An 8,860-nucleotide genomic window follows, 5' to 3' on the forward strand; every position below is an offset into this window, starting at 1 on the left:
ATTATACTCAATGGTGAAAGACTGAAAACTTTATACCTAAGATCAGGAACAAGACAAGGATGCCCACTTTCACCATTTCTAGTCAATGTAATACTGAAAGTTCAAGGCACAACAATTAGAGAAGAAAAATAAAAGCAACCAAATTGGAAAGGAAGACGTAAAATTATCTTTTCTCACACATAACATGATCTTATATGTAGAAAACCCTAACGATCCCACACTCAGAAAAAAAACTGCTAGAACTAATAGATGAATTTGGCATAGTTGTAGGATATAATCAACACATAAAGTAGGTGTCTTTTCATACAATAACAATGAACAATCATCTAAAAAAGAAATTAAGAAATAATTTACAACAGCCTCAAAAAATACTTGGGAATAAACTTACCCAAGGAAGTGAAAAACTTATACATTGAAGATCACAAAGCATTGCTGAAAGAAATTAAAGAAGACACAAATGGAAAGACATCCTACATTTATGGATTGGAAGACTTAATATTGCTAAGATGTCAATACTAACTAAAACAATTTATAGATTCAACACAATCCACATCAAAATCTCAAGTGTCTATTTTTTTGCAGAAATAGCAACAAATCATCCTATAATGCACATGGAATCTCAAGAAACCTTGAATAGCTAAAATAATCTTGAAAAAGTAAAACAAAGTGGGAGGATTTATGCTTCCTGATTTGAAAACATTATAAAGCTATTAAAGTCAAAATAGTATGACACTCATGTGAAGGCGGACATATAGATTAATGAAATAGAATAGAGTCCAGAAACAAACCTAAATGAGAGTGCCAAGATCAATCAATGGGAAACAGTCTCTTCAACAAATGGTATTGGGAAAACTGAATATGCACATGCACAATAATGAATTTGAAGCCTTATCTTATACCATATACAAATATTAACTCGAATGTATTAAAGGCCTAAATGTAAGATCCAAAAATGTAAAACTCCCAGAAGACATAAGAAAAAAAATGTTTATGATATTATATTTGCCCATGATTTTCACACATAACACCAAAAACACAGGTAACAAAAGAAAAAATAGACAAAAGGGACTATGTCAAATTTAAAACTTTTATTCATCAAAGGACACAATCAACTGAGTGAAAGGTAGCCTACAGCATGGGAGAAAATATTTGCAAATGATGTATCAGATAAGGGGTTAATATCTAAAATATATAAAGAACTACTATAACTCAACAACAACAAAATATCAAATTACTCTAAAAATGAGTGAAGAACTTGAATATACATTTCTTCAAAGATGATATGCAAATGTCCAATAAGCATATGTGAAAATGCTAGACATCCCTAATCAACAGATAAATGCAAACCAAAACCACAATGAGCTATCAGTTCACACCCATTTGGATGGCTACTATAAAAACAAAACAAAACAGAAAATAACAAGTGTTAGCAGGGATATGGAGAAGTTAGAATACCATGCAAAAAATGCTCAATGACGGGGGCCTAACCCTAACAAATATGACAACATATTCTAGCAAGGCACATGGATAGCATGGCACATGGATAGACAGACTGAACAATGAAACAGTAAGGTCCATAAATAGATTGTTCAAATTTGGCAAATGATAAAGGCAGCATATTTAATCTTTGGGGAAACACGACCTATTAATAAACAATGTTGAGAAAACTAGATTGCCATTTAGTAAAAGATAAAATTGACAAATATCACAATATTAGTCAGAAAAAATTCCACATGAATCAGATATCTAAAATGGAAAAAAATTATAAAAAGTATCAGAAAACATGAGTAAATTTATTTATAGTTTGGGAATAGGAGAAGCCTTTCTGAATATACTGAAATTTTAGTAAAATGACCTGGAAACAATGACACCTGATAGCAGTGAGTGCACTCAGGGCCCAAATTTTAGATTTTTGATATCACTCCTACTCAATGGAAGCTGGGATCCTGAAGAAATAGCTGATTCTGGGTCCGGATCAGGGAATGTATAAAGGGAACATTTTGTTTTAGGGTGTAGGGAAAGAGAAATGGCGCTGAAAATGGCCCATATCCAAAGTCACAACACTCGTTTTGGCACGTCCCCTCACTACTACTCACCCTAGGCCATATTTAAGAAAATTTGAACATTAAAAAGAAAGTGACTCTAATTGGCTCTAACTGATTGTGAAAGAATAAATAAAAAACCAGGAGTCCATAGTGATTCTTTTTTCCTATGTCCAATATCTTCTTCTTTTGCCACACAAAAGCCAGAAAGATTGATTTAAATTAAGATGTCACTTTTCTCCTAGAACCCTTCAATGGTTTCCCTTGGCTTTTAAAATCTAAAATCTTTGCTATGACCTCTAAGGCCTTGAATGACCTGAGCCTTACTTAACTGCAACTTTATCTCCTATATTCTCTCTCGCGCTCAGTGCCTTCTTAAACACACTGGCTCCTTTTCTCTTCCTTGAACACATCAAGCCACTTTGCTACTTGGGGATTCTGTACCACATTTATTTCCTCTGTGACATTTATAGCAATCTTCAATTATCCTGTTTCTTTCTTTATTTACTTGTTACCTGTCTTTCCCCAGAGAATATGAATTCCAAAAGGGCAGAAAAGTCTGTCTCTTTACTGTCATATTACAGGCCCAAGTGTAGTGACTGCAAACAGTTGGCTCTCAGAGGCTATTTCTGAATACATGTATGTTGTATGAATGAATGATGAATAAATGAATAAAATGGGTCTCCTGACTTCCAGTTCCAATCTCTCTCTGTGACAAGGCTCTCTTTTTTTTTTTTTCTCCCTGTTCAGTTCATCTCTGTATGCACACGGACCACCCTGCATATGTTATGCAGCCTAAACGCTTACACATTACAGCTTTCCATGTCATGAAAGCACCTGATATCGTTACTGTTTTTCCTCTTAGAAGGATAATATTGGAAAGGTCTTTAGAAAACCCCTGTAATCATCTTGTTTTACAAATAAGGAAACTGAGGCTTGTCATGTATATATTGCCCAAGTCACAGCTAATTAGTGGTATATGTGAAATTACAACCTACATCTCCAAATTTTCTAGTTCAGTGGTCTTTTCAGGACCCTTTCCTTCTCCCTACTGGTTTACCCCTTAATCTTCAGCTTCCTACCTCTCGCCAGCACACAATAGGAATAGGAAAAAGATTGTATAAGTAAGTATAAATGAAGTCCTGGGAGCATCTTAGAATCATTTGGTGTTCCCAGGAGAGAGCGTTTCACTGAGCTAGTAAACATCATTGTGTTCCTATGCAGCATTTTTGAAATCACTAGTGTGCCCTCCGAGTGAGATTAGCCTCAGATGACATTATGTCTTACGAGGCTAGATGTTAGCACATCCCCAGCATGTGCATTTACGTAGTCTACTGTTCTCTAAGAACCACCTCGCCAATTGTAGAGATGGAAAAACTATACCCGGAATTCCATAGCAATTATTTCTGTGTTTCCCATGTTTGTTCAAATGATAAATGTAAAACCATCATCTATTTTTAAGTTATTTGAGCCTATTGACTCAAAAGAACAGGAAAGCCATGTCAGGACAATTCTGTTTTATGAAAAAGTAAGGGTGGGGGCTTCTGCTATTCTTTAAATAGTCTAAAAGTTTAAGGTTGTTTTTTACACAAGAACTGTGCAGTTAATTGGAATTGAATGGCCTTGCCTTCCTCGTAAATGAAGCCCATTCCCAAGATTAAGATACTAAATCTTAATCAGGTGACGTCCCTGAGGCAAGGATGTGCGTTGAAGTGTAAGCAAAGGTTTAGCAAAAAACATGCTATTCCAATGGGCACAGAGTCTGCTAAGGGAGCAAGGCCAACTCTTCAGGAAGAATGTTTACTATGATATTCATGAAGTTTTCATTGTATCATTCTGCAGTCTTTTCCTCAGTCTCCTTCTAACCTCAGTAATTCATTTATCCAATGCCATGCAGTATCAGTTATTCATACAGCAGAACACTGTGGGTTAGGGGCACAAAGATGGTACAGCTCTCCCTCTTTCCTTAAGAGACAATTTAATGAAAGTTTAACCGTCTTATATTATGTACAATGTTTATGTACGTTTATTTAAGCCATGTAATGGGGGAAACGAATAGAAATGACTTCAGAGTGTAGCAGGGTTTGAAAGAAGTTCTGAGATCATCTTGGCCATTGCTACTCAAAGTGTAGTCCCTGGGCCAGAAGCATCAACATCACCAGGAATCTTCTGTGAAATGTAAAATCCTTGGCTTCCCTTCAGTTCTACGGAATCAGAATCTGTAATAAGGTCTTCAAGTGATTCTTGTAAACATTAAATGTGAAAAGTCTTCATCTAGTCTCTTTGGATTTGTTCTGTGTTTACAGACACAGAGAACTGTAATTCTGTGATGAATATATATTCAAACCAAAGTTTGTCTCTGTCTTCCACTCAATACCACACAATTGTATCCAACTTTGGCTACCCTTGCATAGGTACATCCTCATCTGTATTTCAGAACAAAGAATGAATCATTTAGGGCCATAGCTGGGTACTTGGACACAGAAAACAAGAGAGCAAGAGAGGAAGAGAACAAGAGAAGGAAAGAGGTAGAGGGAAGAAGGGAGCGATGCCAACTATGATCTCTCCTATATCAAAGGATACATATCTTTCTAAAAAACTATGAGAGGTGGTATGGCAAATTGTATTATTGCTCTCAATTATTTCTTCTCCTTCCCTATAGGGGGTTTATACTATCTTTTGCCATGGGACAAAGTGCCTTCCTGGAGAAGTTGTTTTTCCCCTATTGACACCAGGCTTGGCCTAAGGACTTGTTTTGGCCAAGGAAATGTAAGTTTTAGAGTCATTAGAAAGTTCTAGCTTATCTTTTTGCCCTTTCCCTCTGCCTTGAGTTTAGAGAGGCTCCTCTCCACTCTAGACACTGGAATAAACAAGACACATGAAAAAGGAACAAAGCTGCCACCAATATGTAATGTGCATTAGAAACAAGCCTTTGTTGTTGAAATTCACTGAAATTTTAGAATTGTTTGTTACTGCATTTTAGCCTAGAGAAAGCTGACGAATACACATGACAATCTGTGTTTCGTGCAATCAAGGGTAATCCCAATATATTTAATTCAGAAAAATGATGTTAAATATAAAACATTCTCTGCACTATTAACACTTACCATGTAGATAAATTATGAGATAAACAAAGTATAAGTAATCTCATTTTGAGGGCCCAAAGAACCTACTGAAGGATGAAAAGAGGTACCCACCTAACCCTGGACATCAAGGCAACTCATTTAAAATTTTAATGCACATATTTTCTTGCCTGGAATGCATTTTAGTTATCTGAAATATTTTTCACATTATTAAATGCATCAGTCATTTTAGTGCATTTTTGCCTTCCAAAATTATTTTGGTTTTATATTTAACATATCTATTTTCAATTAAATAGGTCAGAGTTACACTGAAATAAAGTTAAAACTTTCTATTAACTTGGTACAAAAACATAATCAAAATATTGACAGAAAAGAATAGAGTTTTAAAAAGCTGAATAAGCTATTTGTTATTCCTTGAACAACTATAAAAATGAATAGTGTCTGCTTTTATATTAGTTGGAATTTCTAAGGTTAACCTTATAAACAAATTAATTATTAATAGGATTCCAGATTCTAAGATCAATTATCAGTGCTAATAGTGATAATGGCCCATATTTTATATACTTTTATTGAATTAACACACTTGAACATAAATAATATTTGATTTCTCTCAGCAATCTTGAGATAGAAATAGGGGACTTAACAGCCTTCTTATCCAGAGGTGAGCTCAGACTCCATACTATAAAATGGCATAACCATGGCCACACACTAATGGAGAGGGTAGGCAGAACCACGGTTTCTGAGTTCATTCTGGCCTCTCCATGCGTAAGAGATTGCCAAAGCTACCTACCAATTTGCTTCATGTGTTGAAACAGACTAGTAAGATTGAAGAGATTTTGTACCACTTGGAATTTGTAGATTTGTTTTTAGTTTTTCTCTACTCCTTCAATCTCTCCCTACTCCTGTATTTCATAATTCACAACTATCTAAAGGCTTTGGTACATTAAATATTCTTATAAAATGAACTCCCTGGACAACTTAAGTAACCAATACCAGAAAAGGTCCTTGGCACAGCCTTTATCTTAGCTGTACTATTCTCTTGGGTCTTGTCTTGACTACCAGAATCCTTCCTCACCCAAAGAAATTGCGAAGACAGACATCTGGAATTCATTGGCTGAGGCTCACCTCATGACCTCACAAAGCCCAATTTGCAGACTCTGGTAATTTTCATTTTTCACATGAGCATACACACTTAAATACAAAGAACACTGGGTTTTACTTTTTTATTTACAGAGTAAATGAATAAGTAAATGAATAAATAAATAAGTCAGTTGAATGAATGAATAGGATTATTGGTTGCTTGGACCTAGTGTACTGTACTACCAGAGTGGACTCTATTTAAGTCTTTTGTTTTATGTCTATAATGTTGCCTCCAACCCTATATTTTCTACCGGTCTCTATTAAACACAAGATATTCTGCTTAATTAAGACATTTTGTTAATTAAGAGGTGATTGAATTGTTTGGAGTCCTAACTCCAGCAAATTTATGGTCCTTGAATAAAGCAAACTTTAATCTTGCTTCTACCTTCTTTGAGTTGGGGATGAAATGATAAAGATGTAACATTTTTAGAGGATAAAAGTTAGTTCTCTTTTCACAAACTTCCAAAGTGATTTGATAGCCATATAATACCATATAATATTGGCCCTTGATACTAGATATTTTACAAAAAAAAAAAAACCCAAAAAAACTGAAGGTCAGAAAATAAGTTCCTCTCAGAGTACTAACTAAACCACAAATATCCTGATACCTCATTTATTCTGCTTAACTCCATCCTTTCTGATTAAAGAGACAGTCTTGGTTTTAAACGAATTGCTTTCCTGGCCATTAACTTTTGGTTAGTTAAAAATAAATTCTGAGAGCCTACTCTGTACAAAACATGCTGTTAGATATTATGGTTACTTCAAGGATGTACAAAAGTGATCCCTTGCAGAAACTTATCAGCAAGTTAGGGAAATCAGATGAGGCATGACAAGTAAGGTAACAGTGAGCTCAGTAACATGTGAGCTCTAACTGGTATACAGGCCACATGAGCCACAAGGAGTGCTGGGATGGCATTTTCCAAAGAAAAGGTGGCCTTGGCCCTAATAAGAAAACAAACAACCCAATTTTTTAAAAAAGAGTACATGATCTGAATAAACACTTCATCAAAGATGTACAGATAAAAAATGAGCAAATGGAAAAATGTTCAAGGTCATTTATCATTAGAGAAATGTAGATTGAAACAACAAGATACCACTACACACAGATTGATTAGAATGATCAAATTTATAACGTTACCAATGCCAAATGCTGGTGAGGATTTGGAACAGCAGGACTCTCATTCATTGATGGTGGGAATGCAAAATGGTATAGCCACTTTGGAAGACAGTTTGGCAGTTTCTTATACAACTAAACTTATTCTTATCATACAATGTGGCAATCATGCTTCTTGGCATATACCTAAAGGAGCTGAAAGTTTATGTTCACATAAAACCCTGTACGTGAATTTTTATAACACCTTTCTTCATAATTGCCCAAATCAATAAACAATTAATTAGTCCTTCAATAGGTGACTGGCTGAACAAACTGTGGTACAATGAAACATCGTTCAATGAGAAAAAGAAGTGAGCTGTTAAGCCATGAAAAGATAAGAAGAAAACGTAAAAACATATTTCTAAGTGAAAGAAACCAATCTGTCAAGATTACATACTGTATAAGTTCAACTATATGACAAAGGAAAAGGCAAAACTATTGAGACTAAAAGGATCAGTGGTTTCCAGGGTTTAAGGAGACAGGAGAGGGACAAACAGGTGAAGCTTGGGGTAATTTTAGGACAATGAAACTATTCTAAGTGACGCAGTAATAATGGATGCATGTCATTATACATTTGTCAAAACCTATGGAATGTACAATGCTACGGTATGTTGTATTGATTGAACACTATTGTAAACCATGTATTTTAGTTTCTAATAATGCATCAATGTTGAATCATCGATTTTAACAAATGTACCACATTAATACAAGTTATAAATAATAGGAAAAGGGTGGGGAGGGAACATGTACAAACTCTCTGTGTGTTCTGATGAATTTTTTCTGTAAAGATAAACTGCTCTGAAAACTTCTAATTTTTTTTTTCTTTTTTTTGAGATGGACTCTCGCTCTGTTGCCCAGGCTGGAGTGCTGTGGTGCGATCTTGGGTCACTGCAAGCTGTGCCTCCTGGGTTCACACCATTCTCCTGCCTCATCCTTCCGAGTAGCTGGGACTACAGGCGCTCGCCACCACGCCAGGTTAATTTTTTTGTATTTTTAGTAGAGACGAGGTTTCACCGTGTTAGCCAGGATGGTCTCAATCTCCTGACCTCGTGATTCAGCTGCCTCGGCCTCCCAAAGTGCTGGGATTATAGATGTGAGCCACTGCGCTGGGCCATAAAATTTTTAAAACTCATAATATTTTTTAAAAAGTGATCTTGGACTAGTCAGGATTCATATAGGCCAAAAAGGTGAGGTGGGGGTTCCAGGCAATGGATGCAGCAGAGCACAAAACCTAAAGGGAGGAGGCTATGTCCACAATGAGGCAGAGAGAAGTAATCAGCACCAGACAACTGGGTCTGCTAGTCCTTGTCACTGCAGTTCTGGATTTAAAACTTCAAGTTAGTGTCAAAAAGGCTGCATTCGAATCCTGGTTCTACCACTTAAGGGTTATATGAGCTTCTTTAAATCCCTTAAGCTTTCCGACCTGCAACACTGGGTGAAAA

Source organism: Macaca fascicularis, chromosome 1, assembly GCF_037993035.2.
Source record: "Macaca fascicularis isolate 582-1 chromosome 1, T2T-MFA8v1.1".
Classification (NCBI taxonomy): Eukaryota; Metazoa; Chordata; class Mammalia; order Primates; family Cercopithecidae; genus Macaca; species Macaca fascicularis.